Genomic DNA, 18,124 nt, shown 5'->3' on the forward strand with positions numbered 1-18,124 from the left:
CCAAGGGGTTAAGTATTAGGAGCATAGAAAGAAGATTCTAGTTCTAAGATGGAAGACCCACTCTTTTGACTGACTGAACCAGACAGATAATATTCAAAGCGTTGAAAAATCTCTACAGCAAGATGTGCAAGAACTAAACATGTATGGCTGGAACCATCCTCTTGTACACCTAATCTTTAATGGACAAGATATCATATTTAGCCAACAATAACAAGTGAAAATATTTTTTTGCTCCAAATACAAGCCTACATGAAGATCTTTTGTGTAAATAAAAATAACTATAGATACGCGGATAGGGAGCACGAGTGAGGTGCTGAACCGCAATAACATTCTATTGCCTGATTGCGATTGCCTGATACAATTTTACTCGGTTTTATCCGTTTTATATATTTTAACAATTTTACTGTGTTTGTAGTATGTAGTAAATGCATGCCCGGTCAGTGTTAACCTACCTACTTGCTGTGGTCCTCCTACTCTCGGATCCGCCTCGGGGGCTGTGAAATTTCTTTTTTCAAATTGAACTAACAAGAAATTATTCACTTAATGGAATACTGTTATATCGCCATCCGGGTCCTAGAGAAACATTTCTCGTTAATGTGAATTCTTAATCGAGCACTGTGCCACCAGCTCAGATTATTTAGTACTAGGTGACTTCAATTTTCCCCTAGAAAATGATAACGACCAGGATACTATCCAGTTGTCAGAACTTATGGAGACCCTAGGCCTTGACCAAAGAATTGAAGCCCCCACCCACTCAGCGGGCCATACACTGGATGGGGTTTTCTCTAACAGTCCCTCCCAAGTTGTCACAGATATTCTTCCCCTAGTATGGTCTGATCATAAAACTATATTCTTTACTATCGGTCCCCCAATTACAAAAAGTGGCCAGAACATCACCATCAGGGATTCTCAAGTTCAGATCATGGAGCATGATAAATTCAATTGATCTCAATAGAACCCTGGTAGACATATGTCCGACAATGAATATAGTGGACGATTATGTGGAGATATCTGCCCGTAAGTACACTATCTGGATTAAAGCGGCAGTGGACCTCCTAGCACCGGAAAAAAAGCAGAAAAAACAGTGCGGCACTCCATCCGAACCCTGATTCTCTGAGACCTTAAAGTCACAGAAACAAACTTGTAGGAGATTTGAACAAAATTGGAAATCCAAATATGAGTCTGGAGATAGAGTGACCTATAAAAAGCCATTGCGGTATATCAATCTTTGATACATAGGGAGAAAACCAAATACTTCACCGAAAGGATTCTGTTGGCTGAAAATTCAGGCAAGGAATTCTCTCAGTACTTTATGACTGTTCTTCTTCCCTACTGACGTACGTTGACGCCCCTGGACAGGGTCTTGTTTATTGTTCTATAACTTTTGAGTGGATGGCGACCCTGCCTGTTTTCCCTCTGGGCTCCAATTGTGGTTTTGAAGGAATTTTTTAAGACAATAAAATTATCAAAAATGGCAACAAAAAAGGACAGCACGTTGAATACAACTTTCTCTGATACCCTCGACAGCTTCTTTCAAGATAAAGTCACAGAGGTTTTCAATTCCTTTAAGTTAAACCATAAGGAAGTACCCGTTGCCTTAACTCTTCCACAAATCTTGATAGGTTCTCCCCCCTTGATAGAGAGCAGGTTATGAAACTCATCACAGCTTGTAAATCAGGATCCCCACTAGACCCATGTCTCCCCAAAATCATACATTTAGCGCCAAAGATGTTTGAGGAACTACTCATGCAAATCCTTAATAAAGTGCTAAACACAGGATGCATTCCCATTGATTGGAAGATGGCATCTATCCACCCCATACTGTAAGAAAGTAACCTGGACCCCCCTGGAACCTAGTAGTTATAGACCCATCCAAGGCTTCCCTTCCCAGCCAAACTACTTGAAAAGGCGCTAAACATCGATGGCCTGTATAGATAATAATTATCTGCTGGACCCCTCACAATACAGTTTCAGAAAGGCGCATAGCACAGAAACTGCTTTGCTCGCCATCTCCGAAAAGATCTTGTACGCCGCCCCCCTGGTCAAATGGATACAGTCCCTGGGGTTTTTGGTAGTGTCTTACGCCGATGACACACAAATTGTGGTGTCTATCCCCAAAGACCCTAAAGAGGCGGGCCATAGGTTCAGCTCTTGTATGATGCAAGTTGATCACTGGATGAAAACAAATTGCCTAAAGCTAAACTCTGGCAAAACAGAGGTGTTACTTTTCGGAAACGATAGATCTGTTTGGTCACTTGGCTGGTGGACCCAGAATATGGGACCCTTGCCGACACCAGCTCAAAAAGGAAGAAACTTGGGAGTCATTTTTGATGATAAGCTCCACTTTGACCATCAAGTAAAAGCTCTATCCTCTTCAGTATTTTATACACTAAATCTGATAAAGAAAATCAGACCTTTCATCCCAAATGAACTTCAAAGATTGGTTGTCACCTCCCTCATCTTGACCAAGCTGGACTATGGAAATGTGCTGTTTATTGGTATCCGCAAAAAGTCTGTACAGAAATTACAAACATTACAAAATGCGGCAGCCATACTTCTTGCCGGAATTCCCAAGCATAAGTCAGCAGCCCAAACTTTGATTAATTTGCACTGGCTATCCATGGCAAAACGTTTAGAGTTTAAGACACTGTGCATACCTTTTAAAGCACTGCAAAACTATGGACCCAGATATTTTTGTAGTAAGTTAGCCTGGTACTCTCCAAGCAGAATTCTCAGATCCTTGGAAGCGAGGTTAATATCGACCCCCAGACCAAAGCTCATGGCCTGGGGCGGTCTGAGTTTCTCTCTGAAGGCAGCAACACTTTGGAAAACACTACCTTTACACATTAACCCGTTCAGTGGTGATGACGGCTCCCGGCCGTCATGAGTTATGGTGGGCGTGTGCTGATGACGGCCGGAAGCCGTCATGACCACGCCCGCGATCGGAATGTCCCGCACAGGTGCGTAATTCCGGCCGCAGCCAGGGGGTTAAACAGTGTTCTGACTTCCTGAGTTTTCAGAAGCAAGTCAAAACCTGGCTGTTCTCACCCCGATAATTAGTCATTACCTCAGTTCAGGCCTTGCATCTCCTGTACGCCTCAGCACCAAGACTCCTCTTGGCATTCGAGCGCTATACAAACCCAAAAATCAAATCATATCAAAATCTGAAAAAGTACTGTGAGAAGTTGGCCTGATGTATGATGTCTCCAATTCTGGGGGCACCTTATATCAGTCCAAACAATCCCTTATGGTGGTGGTTGTAAGTCAACCTTATCCTAGGGGAAGCATGGACTAAGCAGCCTTAAAGGCTTAACCTCAGAGGCGAGTGAAGCGAGCTATTTTACCATATACAATCCTGTAATACCAAATGAAAGGACACCACACAAGGTATAAATTATCAAAATATATGTATTTATTCTTAGAATAATCCCCACTACTCTTTATGAGCAATGAAGCACAAGCGTTTAAATAAAAGCACAGTATAACATAAAAAAGTTGCACGTTTTGGATGAGGCCGGTGGACACTCAAACCATATATCAATAAAGTGGTATAACAATCACTAATCGATCTGGGGTAAGGCCTAGGGCCTTGGGAATCGCTTGGACTACAATGTACTAACAGCAGTTAGGGCGGGAATAGCCCGCGGGATTCGGGTGCAGTGCAGAAAGCACAGGCATGCACCAATGCAAAGTCAATGGTGCGTAAAAGTTATCGAGTTACAGTTTTAAGAGTCTTCCGACTGGGCTAGAAGGACAAAACTTTAGACTTAGACACTAGAGGTGTAAAACACTACAGGAGCACCGGCGTTCAAGAGTTACCTCACCCACAGGAAGCGGGTGCACAGGTGCAAAGGTGTGTCGGGTTTCGTCACGAAGATCTAGGGTGCCTGGAGATGAAGATGCTGCAGGCGTCCAGAAGAGAAGTGTCCGGTGCGATCTAAGGGTGGATCGAAGTTGTAGAGTACCTGAAAGCAGAGGGGACAGAGTCTGGGTCACTAGCCAGTGACCAGGAAGGAACCAGGCAATGTTGGGCGCAATCAGGTCGATGTTGTGTAGCTTCTCTCCGCTGCCACGTGGGCTTTGGGGCACGGAGGATGTCCTGGAGTGAATCATGAGCTGTCCCACAAAGGCTCTCGCTGTCTGCAGTGACGGCTTCAAGATCGGAGTCAACAGGCCTTGGCAAATGCAACACACACAGGAATCAAAGATGGCTTAACACTCGGACCAGCAAGGTCTGAGCGGGTGCTCCTTTTCAGGGGAGCGAGTGCCAGTCTGGAGCAGCCAGACTAGCTGTGTAAATTTAAGGTTTCGTCTGTACTGGGGCCACTAGCCAACAGGCAAGAGACCGGACCAACGCGTCAAGCAGGAAAATGCAAAAGGGTCCCACGCAGCACTCGTCGAGTGTGGAGGGGTGAGCTTCGGTGCACAAGCTGCTCGGGGCTGGAGCTTCTCAGACTTCAAAGCACAGCTTCAAGGGGGCCTTGGATGCTGCACGGTCAGCGCTTTGTTGTTTCTCCAAGATGGCCGCTCCCACGCATCAGGTCGCCTCCACGGGTCTCAGCTCTGCAGGGACTGTGGATCGGGCTGTTAGAAAGCAGGCACGCTGGGTCTTGTTGATCTCTGTTGCTCGAGTTCTGGCGGGAACTGCAACAAAGCAAACGTCGAGGTACTGGATGGTGCCTGTTTGCACAGGGTGGTCACTCCTTGACCACAAGGGAGATTCTTCAGTCTTCCACGAGGAGTGGGATGTCGAAGGGTCCAGAGTTTCGTTTCATAAGTTTCAGTCAGGATAATCTGATGTGCATTGGCACTGCTCCCACCTATATTCCAAATCTGGGGGCTGGATACACCCCTTTCTCTTTGTCCAGCTTCGTGCCAAGACTGGGACAGGAGTGCCCCAGAACCGGTTTGACTGGAATCTGCCCAGGGACACCTTGTGCGCCCCAGGCAGTGTCTAGTTTCTTTCAACCCTCGCTGCTACAATCCACTATCTCCTGTCTGGGGTGGTGTGACACCTCCCTGTGACAGGAAACCCTTTGTCCAGGCGTCCTCGGCCGAGTTTCGGTCAGCAGCAGGAGGCCAGACATGTTTCTGTGGCAGCAGCATCCATTTTGTGATGCTGGGGCTCTGGTTAGGATTAACCGCGTTTTCAGTAAGTAACATGCCTGCACCCTCTAGAAGGGTGGGATGCTATCCCCATTACCAGGACTGGCAAGTGGATAGTATTCCAATGTGTATGACACCAAACACGACATGTTTTGATAAAGCCAAACCAGAGTTGCAATAACCGTAAGGATTATAATGCACTTAAGAGTATATGGTATGGCAGTATCACTGGAACAGCATTAAGGAATTGGTCCCAACACTGCAGACAGGCTTAGCTCATGCTAGAGCACCATCTCACATAAAACCATGCACTCTGCCTCCAGGACTGTAAAGGCCTGCCATAGGAGTGACTGATAGGTATAGATGTGTCCAGATATAGGTTTAGACATAGGTATATTACATCTAAGCAAGGGGTGAGTACACCGCCTTGCCCCAGCTGTGGGAACAGCCAGATGTGTCGATTTAAGTACCAGCCAGGGGTGGCAAAAGATATGCTGCACCCCCGATAGGCCTTGGTTGCACCTATGCCCTGGGCACCTATAGTGCATGGTACAGGGGCTGACAAGGTGTCCAGTACCAAATTGGTTATGTACCTATAGTACATGGAGTCCATTTAAAGAGGGAGCAGATAGCCTGGGGCCCTGATTAGCAGGATCCCAGGCCAACTAAGTCGATAACCAGCTAAACACAAGGCAAAAAAAACTGGGGTAACCATAGTCAGGTATCCACCTTCCTACAAGTACTATCTGGCACCAAATATATTTCAGTTGACTTTCAACCATGCTGGGCAGCACTTGCATACAGCTTTGAGTACAATGATCCATTGATATATTATGGCAGCTCCAACCTGGATCAACTAAATGCGCTTTTTGTAAGGAACCCATGTTCTCTCTACACAAAATACCCCCCGCAAATCAATTCTTCATAATCTCCCAGCTTCATTTGATACGGTAGAAGATTTGGTCTTTTTGACCTCCTTGCAGGAGTGGCTGGGGGTACCAAGCATTGTCATAGACTTGCTCATCTCTTTCCTAAACAATCACATGAATAAAATATGGAGATGATACTTCCAATTCAATTTAATTCTTCTTTATTCGATTCAAACACAAAAATGCAAAATTAATAGATAATTTAAAAACAAAAGTAATTTATTGACATTTTACAAGTTCATTTAGTTAAAACATATCTCTTCTAAATGTACTAGATATTTCCTAATTCGGGCTACTTGCTGAACAAAAGTCACAAATGTAAAGGTAGTAGATAGAGAGTCTTACTGCTGGAGACATATAAGAGCCGGACTGTATTGATCGAAATTTAAATTTAACAATAATGGCTTTATATTATGAGTTCTTGGAGTTTTTTAACATTTGCAAAAAAAATAGGGCCTCATTTACAAGCTCATGCCTTCCTGTACAAAAACAAAACTGCTTGCAATGCAGGCAGCACATAGTGCGTCAGCGCACGGAGAGGACAGGAATGTGCCATATAATGTTAAAAATGGAGCAAACCTGCCATGTCCCTGTCACACAACGCAGCACAGCAAGGTGTCTTGCTGCGCTGCGTTGCGTGACATTTTGATAAATCTGCCACTGTCTTTCCACCCTTTCTATATTTTCACAATGGCCATGGCTTCATAGATCTGCACCAGAACTGGCCATGGAAAGGCCTTTACTTTTATTAGATTGCACATAGTTCTTTAATAGGCTTTAGACTCAATTTTGAAACAAAGCTAAAACCTAAAAACTCTCTCTATTCTTTTAGTGACCTGTTGGGTTTGTATATTTCTTATATGCATCCACTTACCAGCAGAGTCAAATGTAGCCCAAAATACATACATGTGGTCACAGTGCTTAAATGTACATTACTTACGCCGTGAGGATGTGTCTTCGGTCTTTCCAGCCCACAGATCATTGTATAATACTTCCTGGAATAAACCTTTATGTCTAAATAATCCATAAAGTCTGTAAAACAAGCTAACGATTTCTGAAAGCCGCAGCTGTTCTGGACATTAGTTCTGGGGCGGCTGCATCGAGTTGGACTGGCATTGGAGGTACACCTGTCCGAGGCAAGTCATGACTCTTTACAGTAGGAATTTTTCCAAACAATTATTGTATAAAGTGAACAGGAAAGAGGAAACGTCGATAGCATTTTGGATGCTCTCCACTGCTGATTTTATAAATAGGGACACAAATTGATTGCAACCAGGTGGCCAGGAAATCATCACCATTCCTTACAGAACTCAGCAGATTGCTTAAGGTTGGTGCCCATATGTCAACACTACACCTATACACCAAACATCATATTCCCATATGCCATACACTTATACACCATACACCTATACGCCATCCACCTATATACACTACATTTGTACACCATACAGCTATATGCCATACACCTGTACACCTGTACATCATACACCTATACGCCATGCATCGATACACCATACAACTATATGCCATGCACCTATACTCCATACACCTGTATGCCATACACCTATACATCATACACCTGTACGCCATACACGTATACACCATACATCTATATGCCATACACCTGTACGCCTTATACCTGTACAAAATACACCTGTACACCATACACCTATGCACCATACACCAGTATGCCATTGGGGCCTGGTGTCTCCCCTGGAGTGCTCTGATTGAAAGCAGAGTCGGCATTTGTTATTTCACAAATGAGACTGATCTAGTATCTGAAACTAGTTGCTTACTACAGCTCACTTAACTGCCAGTTTCCTGCCTGGAAGAATCAAGGATGGAACAGTAATATTCCATCCACTCCGATGCCAAAACTAAGGAATTAATAAGAGGAGTGATAGTTTTCTTAAACAAGCATTTGCAATGCAATCGGTCTCGCCTTTGGGACCTTATATGTATTTAGCTATGCAGCACATTAGCCTGGGTGCTGAAACATCTACTGTTCTTTAACATGGATGGAAAGTAAGCACCAAACTACGCGACACACCAGGTATGGGAACACATGGAGAGAAATATTGCCTTTCAGCGGAAAATGGTAGTCCAAAGCTCTGTTTTTAATATAAAATCAGGGTCTTCGGTGGTCATATCACTGAAAATACAAGATTTGAAAAAATAATCGTCTACAGGCGCTCGTGGAAGACAATTCCTATGGACTGGAATCTAGAGAATGCTAAAGTGATTCTGGTATTTTACTGACCTCTGCTGGTCGTTTTCTATCAAGAAAGGTAAATAGAGGCAGTTGCCAGAAATTTTTTAAAAAAGAAAGTCCCTCAGCAGAAGGCAATTCTTTTTTTTTTTACTGACCTCTACTGGTCAATTTGTATCAAGACAGTTAAATAGAGGCAGTTGAACAGAAAGAATGCCTCTTTCTTCATTGCAAGTTTTGTGGCATTTTAGGCCTGTTTATATCTTAATTTACACTTCTGGGTGGCAGCTATGTCTCTCTGTACTAATTTGGGGACTTCTTTTATCTTATCATGAGCCCTTTGTACAGCCCTGACCATTCAAACCATCTATGACCAGAAAGCTGTGTTGGTATTTTTCGTGTAGGTTAAAATTTATTTTTATTTCAAGACCTATCTATTCAAATCAAGATCTAATATTCGTAACACTGGATTCCTCATCCAAGCAAGTCATACAATCAACCATATAGTGGTTTATTAATGTAGTTAAAAACTTAGAAGGATTGACCCCATACCATTTAATTCTACTGGCGCCACTTCTAATCACCTCTATGTTCTTCACTAATATGGTCTTGTTGGGTGGGCTTATATCTATGTTTAAGTCTATTGTTACAGGGTTATGGTTACTTGCGCAATTCTGGATAACGGTTTAAGCACACAAAAAAGCGAAACGTTTGATGACACCAAAATATAATCAATTGTTCTAGTCGCTCCCCTGCCTATGAAAGCAGGGATAGTATTTGCGGAGGTACACTAATCACAGGAGTGTAAGATTGTCCTGTATAAGCAAAGTATTCAACGCTTCTCCATATTGATCACGTTGGAAAAGCGATTGGCTTTCAGCCCAATTATCAACAATCCCACATGCCTCATTTAGAGAGAGTAGACAATGATGTATGTTGAAATTGTCTGTTCAGATGACGTGAATGTCTTTACTATTGCTCCCTAGGAACCGTTCTAGATTTCTTTCAATTTATTCCACAACTTCCACGCAATGACAGCCAAATCAGTTGTTATGATAATTAATTAGTAGCAAGTCCAGCTTATGGTTTGCTGTTAATTTCAGCAATTTTATAATATGGAAAACCTAATTTAAACTTATCTATAGCGACTAATATCAATATCGAAACCAAGATCGCCAAACTCCTTTTGCTCTTCTCTCTCTGGACGTAGTTGCAGGTGTATGATACATAATAAAGCTGTCTGTATGAAAAATATCTACTGCCCACGTCTCTTGCATGCATATTACCTGATATTTGAATAACTATCTATCCCAACTGGTATCCATAGTCTTCTTCATTGTCCCTGCCACACTCTAGGATCCCAGTACAAAGTTTCGATTTTTGGTTTTTAGGGGATGATGATTTTTGGGGAACATCGTTTACAACGAAACTTTTACCACGCACTACCATTACAACGCAGGAATTACAACGAAAGTTGTTACAACGACTTTCGATGGAGGGCGCTGTTGGATAGGGAATAGTTTAACTTTCTTTCCAACACCTTCCCTACTATCTACGGGGACTGGAGTTGGAATAGAAAATTAAACTATTCCACTATCCAGCGCCCCCAACGCAAGTCGTTATAACGACTTGCGTTGTAATACCTGCGTTGTAAAGGCATGCGTGGTAAAAGCATGCGTTGAAAGGTCATACATCCATGATTTTTTTTATTCAAGGTTGTTTCATCGTGGTCAATAATTAGGCAGGATTCGTCAGGTTATTCAATTACTGGATCTATCACTACTATATGAGCGAGCCTAGGATCTAGCATACTCTCATTGCGTCACCCTTGAGCTCTAGGGGCATGAACCCCACTTGTGAACAGGTCCTGGGTTCTTTAAAGGAGAATGGTTCATGCCCTAGGAATTCTTGTAAATTGAGTTTAATGATGATATTCTTCAAGATGGGGTAGAGAGGGGATAAGCGTGAAGGTGGTATGGTATTTAACAGTGGCTGGTGTATGTCTGACCCACAGGGGCAATTGATATGTGAGCCCACAAGCGCCTTGGCACAAATGACAACCATGCAGGCAGTCTTCGAGCTGCCCGGATCTAGCCAGCACACCCCTGACTAGTTGATGAACCTATGCACTGTGAGGCAGGGTCAGAGGACCTGCAAATAAGCTTTGGATACCTCCTACAACACAAAGCACTTGAGGGTTGGTGATGCACCTATGCTCAAACCACACCAGGAGGAGGCGAGTGGGTACCAGAACAGGGCAAGCGAGTGTTCCATAAATAAAGCAAGCATTCGCACAGGAAGGGCGAGTGCTTTTCAGGGAGAGTACCCTCTCAGTTCATCTGCGAATATTAATTTCTTGTACAGCGGAAGGTAGAAAGGGATTCTCTGTGCTGTTTGTCCACGTTTCATGACTCCTTCAGCTTGTTAAGGTCTTCCACGTAGTCATGGGCAGTAGCAGCAAGGCAGCAGGCTTTCAGCAGGACACCGGCCTTAGTCCCAGCCTTTAGGAAACCGCCAGCAGCACACAGCACTCTATCCAGGAAACAACGCAGGTTTGGGCCAGTGTAGATCTTCCCTGGAGTGCAGTGGGACTCCATCTTGTAGTAAGTCCATGCCAGTTGGGCCACAGACCCTGTCAGTTGTATCAGTACATTCTCACAGCTTGAAATGTTAACCAATAAGGTTGCGGATTAGTTTTCCTCTTCACAGCTGCTTCGGTGAACCACTGGTCTTACCTTGCTTCCACAACACATTGTGGAGGTTGCTGTCGATGGGACAAGTCCTAAAAAAAGAAGTGGGGGGGGGCGCTGACATCACGACAGGAAGTGATGTCATGAAAGGTGGCATGCACCATCAGACTCATTGCATCCCCTCGCTCACCCCTTAGATACGATTGCATCAGAGAAGTCAGCGCGTGAGCAGTGTTCTGAATGAGCTCTGATCTCGCCCCAGAGAGGCCACAGTGTGAATGTGTGGCTCCATTTACTCCAGTAATCGAGCTCCTGGTAAAATAAGTGGGGGACGCCGTCCACCCGCGTGGTACCCCGAATCGAGCCCTGGACACCAAGCAAGTGCAATTGAAAGGGGCCTGCATCTCCGAACCCCCTTTGTATTCCTCTCTGACATGACTTGGACATAAAGGATGCGGCAAGCTTGAAGAAATGGGTGATAAACTATACTGGCTTTATTCATAGGAAGCTGCTATCCACATCTTGCACTCCTCATTTTCAACTTAAACACAAACATTGTACAAGAATCAATACAGGTAATGTTTACATTTGGAGATGTCAGTTTAGTTGATGTTCAATCATCAAATCAAGGACAGTTCTTTTGAAAAAATGATGAGTTTTGTGGTCTGGAATATCTTTAAATATTGACAAAATATTACTCTATTAGTCAGCGAAGAAGCCCAATGCAGCAATAACGTGTTTTCTGCGACTGAGGTTAAGGGCTGCACAGGCTGATGCTTTCTATGCATGCTTTAGTTGAATAAATTGGTGTGAATTCACTGCACCACTGGAGGGTGCACATTTTCAATTTACCACCACCCTGAGTTGATCTGAACTACTTCATATGTTCTGGGACCAATATCTGCTCCTACCAGCCAAGTCAGGCATGAAACAAGATGGCCGACATGCTGCATGGAGTCCGAGGATGACCCCGTCCAGGTTAACCAGTCCTTTCTCTGTTGAGTTTGAAGTTGAATCCATCACGACGGAGGCCGAGGTTGACCAAGTTTGACAGCCGCCCAGACTGTTTTGTGTGCCGCCGCGCCACACTCCAGTTCCAAGCAATTATCTGATGGCACAGAAGGCTGAGCGCTGTGGGTGGAGGGCAAATGGATGGCTTTTCTGCAGCTCGTCAGAAGTGTATAAGGATCCCACGCGCTCAGCGGCTTGCCATTTGTCAACAAGTGTGTGGGACGGACTCTAATATTCACTGGAGTGTGGCGAGCAATTCATCTCCTTTCAAGGCCACGTGGCCGACACCTGTCCACCCAAAAGGCCATCTAGGTTTAGATATAGGTTTTGCTTTCAAAATAAATTTGGGCTTTTTGCGTCTTTTTACCTCCATCGGTGGGAATCCGCTTTTAGTCAGTTTAAGCTTCTTAACCCGTATGGATTATGTTCCATAATATATGTCTCACACTAAAAATCTGGATGGCAATAGCAGTGGAAATGAATTGGCATCTGCCTTGATAATGGCATCTGTAACACTAAGCAAATTTTAAATAACTTTCATGGCCCTGCGGCTTCAAGCACATCATTCAGGGAACTTTCTTTTTAATACGCAAATGTAAATCTGCAGGTTGATAAATGCTGATAATTACAGTGGGATAGCAACCATAGTTAATGTTTAATTGGCTTTTCTATTACTGTGCCCTGCTTGTGTGAGATTAATGCCGTATATTCTGCTGCAGAATAGATGAGCGTGAGTTGCTTGCCTTGATAAAGGCTTTTTTTATTACAAAAAAATGGGAAAGAGTAATATGTGGCTCCAAAGAGTGCACCATGCCGAAAGGTGCTAAGAAAGAAAGACACACTTGCTTACACAGTCGCTCTCCTCAATAACTTGCAGAATAATAAAAATGAAAAATTATATTAAATAAAATGGAAAGTGAAATGAAATACAAAAAAACCACTTCTATAGTACATTATAATAAGGAAGGTGAGGATGTGGGGTGGAAGGATATTATGGCCTAAAATCTCACTTTTCGGAACTCCTAATTTCAGATAATCTCAGTCTAAAAACCATACCTTTCTGAGGCAAAGATCTTAAAAACGTGAATCCAGTTTGTGTAACAGCAATGACTATGTTGAGATTCTGAATATTTTTATTTTAAAAAATTCCTAATTGTGAAACATCTGCTTACCTGTACCCCTAGATAAAATTCAACTTTTTAGGTAACTTGTTACAATCTGATGCCCTCTTGTGGCCATTTGTGGTGGCACCATAAGGTAGTTGCCCATGGTTGGCTTATGGTAGCCCTCACCTTAGCCATTGTGAGGAGTTACATTGGAACTCATGAACCTGGGCTTAATTTGAGCCAGTGGTTTCCAGTGCTTGACACTGACACTTAATTGTCAACACCACACTTAGCACAGTCTGCCACATGGTGGCGCTGCTCATCTAATTTAGAGATGAGCAGAACAATGGTTGTCTATGAATACAATATACATTAACCCCTTCCCTGCTTATGACAGAACCACGCCGTCATGAGCCACGGACGGCGTGTGCTCATGACGGCGTGGTTCCAGCATGCGGCTGCCGCTCCGCCCACGCGGCATTAATTCCCCGCCTGTGCGGGCAAATTAATGAGTGGGCGGGGCCAAGACGGAACCTTGCTGTCATGAGCACAGGCCGCCCGTGACTCCTGACGGCGTGTTTCCGTCACGAGCATGGCATCACCGCGCTCACCCCCCACCCTCCCCACGCCACAATTCGTGCCGCTGCCAAGGGGTTAAAAATTACTAAAACCTGCCTACCCAGTCATTCCTTTAGCTTTGGGGACCTGGAAAAATCTGAACTGTCCCACTTGCAGGCAAGAGTGCTGGTTAGTAGTTGTTTTGGCAGCGATGACAGTGGTGATGGCTCGTGCAAACTGCAGTGGTCTTCTGGTCAGAGCCCTGACACTTATTATTTTACAAATTAAACACTGCTGATGAACCATGCATCTCCTAGCTTCCACTGATGGACCAGTCACCAGCAAAAGGGTAATTGTACAGGCCCGAACCATCCTTCGGTCCCTCCACTGTATATAGGACAGCCTCATGCATGCATGATTTTATTTTTGTCAGTAAATCAAACTGCTCATGGGAGAACGTAATCCAGCAGCGGATTATGGGTCCATAGTGGGAAGAAAAAGTTCTTGAATGTTATAGAGCACACTCCATGTAAAATGGGTAATTGGTGGTCCTGCTTTGCTCCCGTCCCGACACCACCTTTGATGTTACTTTAGCTGCCTTGGAAATGCATCCTTAATTCTGCAATGAAGTGCTGCCATTGCGTCACAGAGACCATGCACTCACCAAATTGATTAACGCACTAGTATAATGCAACTTCATGGGACTCCTTTTTTTGAGCCCGCAAAGTATTAGATGCCCAGTTTAGTCTCTGTGGTTCAAGCCAGTTACATTCAGTGGAAGGACAGATCTCAGCAAGTACATAATCCAACGGAACTATTTTACCAGATAGATGGATGTCATTGATTGTTAGGGCCTTTTTCAGTGTTTAATTTGTAAAAACAATAAGTGACAGAGCTCCAGTAAGGAGGCACCTTGAACAAGCCCAATTCTCCTGTTAGCGCCGCCTAACACAGAACCAACTACTAACCATGAAAGCAGGGAGAGGATGTGGTGTAATGACCAGAGCTGCCGCCTTCGGAGTTGGGGAACCAAGTTCGCGTCTCGGCGTTGGCTCAACATCCTGTGATTCTCGACAAATCACTTAGGGCCAGATGTAGGTAATCCTAATTTACCGATTCTAAAATACCGAATTTTACCGATTCGGTATTTTAGAATCGGTAAATGCTATGTAGGAAATAATTCGGTAAGTATTAATTGGTACGATTCGGTATTTACCGAATCGGTATTTACCGATTCGGTAATTCCCATTCATATCTAATGGGCCTGGAGGCCCATAGGAATGAATGGGATTTACCGATTCAGTAATGGGGAACACATTCAAGGGTGGCAGGGTGTCATATTGACACCCTGTAACACCCCTGAATCGTGCATGTGTGCACATATGGCACACATACATGCCCTAACGGATATGTATGTCTGCCACATGGCACTTTGGGAAATGCACAAAAACGCTTTTCCAAAGGTTTTCGATATCCACCAACTATATTTACCACCAACTTTTAGTTGGTGGTAAATACCGAATCCTTAACTATGCAATTCACTCATTTGAGTGCTCCCTACATTGCAGATTCAGTAATTTACCGATTCGGTATTGTAAGGAATAGGTAATTTACCGATTCCTTAAAATACAGATTTGGAAAATTACTGAATCTGTAAATTGGCCACCTACATCTCAAAAGACTAATACCGGTCGGTAACGGCCGAAATTCGGTAATTTCAGCCGTTACCGACCGGTATTAGCCTACCTACATCCGGCCCGTAATCTCCCGTAAATGAAACGTGTCCTTAAACGGTGCTCATGAAAATTGCAGGTGTTGATGATTAAGGGACTGTGCACCGTAAACCACAGACTAAAATTAAGCACTGCCTTTTTTAGGTCTGGCTTGACTGTGCAGTTGCCTAATACTTATTGTTATTGTTCTTTGAAATATAAATCAAGTGCCCTTATGATAGGGTGTGAAGTGAATTTGCTTCAGATGCATAGGAAAGCACGTTCACAGAGTCCAGATCCTGTGAGACTAGATTAATAAACTGGAGCTATCACTTGATATGAAGAATACCATTTGATGTATAAAGGATGTATGACGTTACAACGCAGGCTATTACAACACCTGCCTTTACAATGCGGTTTTTACATCGCAAACCTTTACAACGCATAGCGCTTAGAGGTGCTGGATAGTGGTAAGTATAATTTTCTATTCCAACTCCAGTCCCCGTGGACACTAGGGAAGGTGTTGGATAGAAAATTAAACGTATTCCCTATCCTAGAGCGCCCCCCAGCGCAATGCGTTGTAATGGTTTGCGTTGTAATGACCGCGTTGTAATGGTAGTGCGTTGTAATAGTTTCGTTGTAAAGGTTGTTCACCGATGTATAAAGGTAGGGGAGAGGGGTGAAATACGAGATGCCGAAGGTGATATTGCAATGCCGATGTTATGCTGTAATGTTGTTCAGGAAACGATATATAATAAAAAAAAAAGTAAAATATGCATAAGGTAAGATTTTATTCTACTTAGTGGACCCTCTTACCGCGTACAATTAGCTTCTTGGTGTATCATTCTGCCTAAGGTGGAGCGCTTGCATTGCAAGGCATGAAGGACTATTTTAAATCTCAAAGCTACACTGAATCATTGCATATTCGATTATTTACTTCACAGAATCATTGTCTACAGTAAGCGCTTTTTATTTTGTTGTTTTATATGATTGCAGCATACATTTTTAAATTGTTGTCAAGAGTCCTAATGTAAGTCAGACCTACTGGCATTGCCAATGCTTGTTTGCATTTGTGGTGCGAGTGGTCACTTCTTTCTAATTGCGATGTTCAGGAATGGGAAGGATCTGATGTTTGTTTCTTTGAAAGAGGCGTGTCCAAGCTTTCACAGTGGTTGCTAATACAAGAGAGTGGAGACAGAGCGAAATGATAAAAGACTGTAAAAGCGTACATACTGTAGAAAGTATATATATATATATATATATATATATCATAGCGATATAGAAGCCAGGCCGGGCCATGGGAGGGAGGAGGAGGGACAAGTGGAGTGTACACTTCTAACTGTGCATGTCTGTTGACCCGCCATCTAAGGCCGGCCAAACATACATGCGTAATTAGGTTTCTCCAACCCAGCTGTATTGCATAGCTGGGTTGGAGAAACAGCTTTGCCTGAGCGAGCGGTAAACCAGCCTGCTCAGGCCAGTCCCCACTTTGCTCTCATGCCATTGGTAATAGTATGAGACCAGGGCAGGGATTACACAGGGAGTCTCTGATGCTGCCCCAGTGTCTGCTGGGACCAGGAAGTAGCAGAACACCGAGGCGCGAGGCGGCCAACAGCTTCAGGTAAGTCTTTTTTTAAATTATTACCCCTCCCCCGCGCTCACCCTAAGCACACCACCTGACCCACCACTTTTTGTTTAGGTCATCCACTGCTGGTTGTAAGTGCAAATTTACAACTGAATTTAACTTACACCTGTAAGGAATTACAAAGGGGTTCTGGGAGCCATAAGTCCACTTACGGGTGCTGAGTACTCCGCACTTGTAAATGTCACTCAAAGGTTGGAAAGTGGGCGTTGCAAAGCACAGTTTCCTTTGGAAGTTTAAGAACATTGTAGACATTTGCAAACTCCTCTCCCACAGATTTCCATCTTTGAATGGATCAGAAATTTACTCCGGCACAGGGTAGCATACATCCCTTGTGGGGCGAAAAGTGGAATAAATCGCCACCAAAATTAGTGGGGTGAACAGACGTGCTTTCCCAACAGGGAAAATTAATTTTCATCCAGAAAAAAAAGACAAACTAAACGTTTTTTTCTGCAGGAGATCCTATCGCCCCTCTGCAAACATCTTTACTATGAAGTACTCCACACAGGGAGTAAGGGATCCCACTGAGTTTGCCATATGACCGTCCCAGATATATTCCTGCAAACCAGCAACTGGTGCAGACTTCCAGGCACATTTGTAGGAATGTCTGTGGACTCCAAAACGTTGGTAAAAAAATACATTCTGGTAGAGGACATCTGTGGCTATGCTCCTTTGAGTCTCAGGACATCAGTTACTATGGCTGACCTGCTGAAGCAAGCAGGCCTTCCTCACATGGATTTTACAGGTATTATGTCAAGCTCCTGAAGATTAGAAGGCCAGAGATTCCTCAGCAAAGAACTCTCAATTTCTCCAAGATCCATGGGTAACTTTGCAACTCCATGTTTTTCTTTGCCTTCTGGTGCTTATATTTCTGTTCATCCTACAAATAAAATAAAAAAAGTCCCAGAATACAAAGCAAAAACGTGGTCTGGTAGATCTACTCATGCATGGACCTGGCACTCTTGAGATGTCTATCATTTTAGAAGCCTTCCTCACACAGGTACCAAAATGAATACATCTATCAAGTAGGGGAAACATAGAGATTGGGGCAAGACAACAGATTGCAACTTGCAGATTGTGGCAAACCAATAAGTAACTACATACATATGATAGCAAACCCTTTTCAAGAGAAGGGATCTGACTGTAGCAATAGAAAAACCC

Source organism: Lissotriton helveticus, chromosome 4_1 (assembly GCF_964261635.1).
Source record: "Lissotriton helveticus chromosome 4_1, aLisHel1.1, whole genome shotgun sequence".
Taxonomy (NCBI): Eukaryota; Metazoa; Chordata; class Amphibia; order Caudata; family Salamandridae; genus Lissotriton; species Lissotriton helveticus.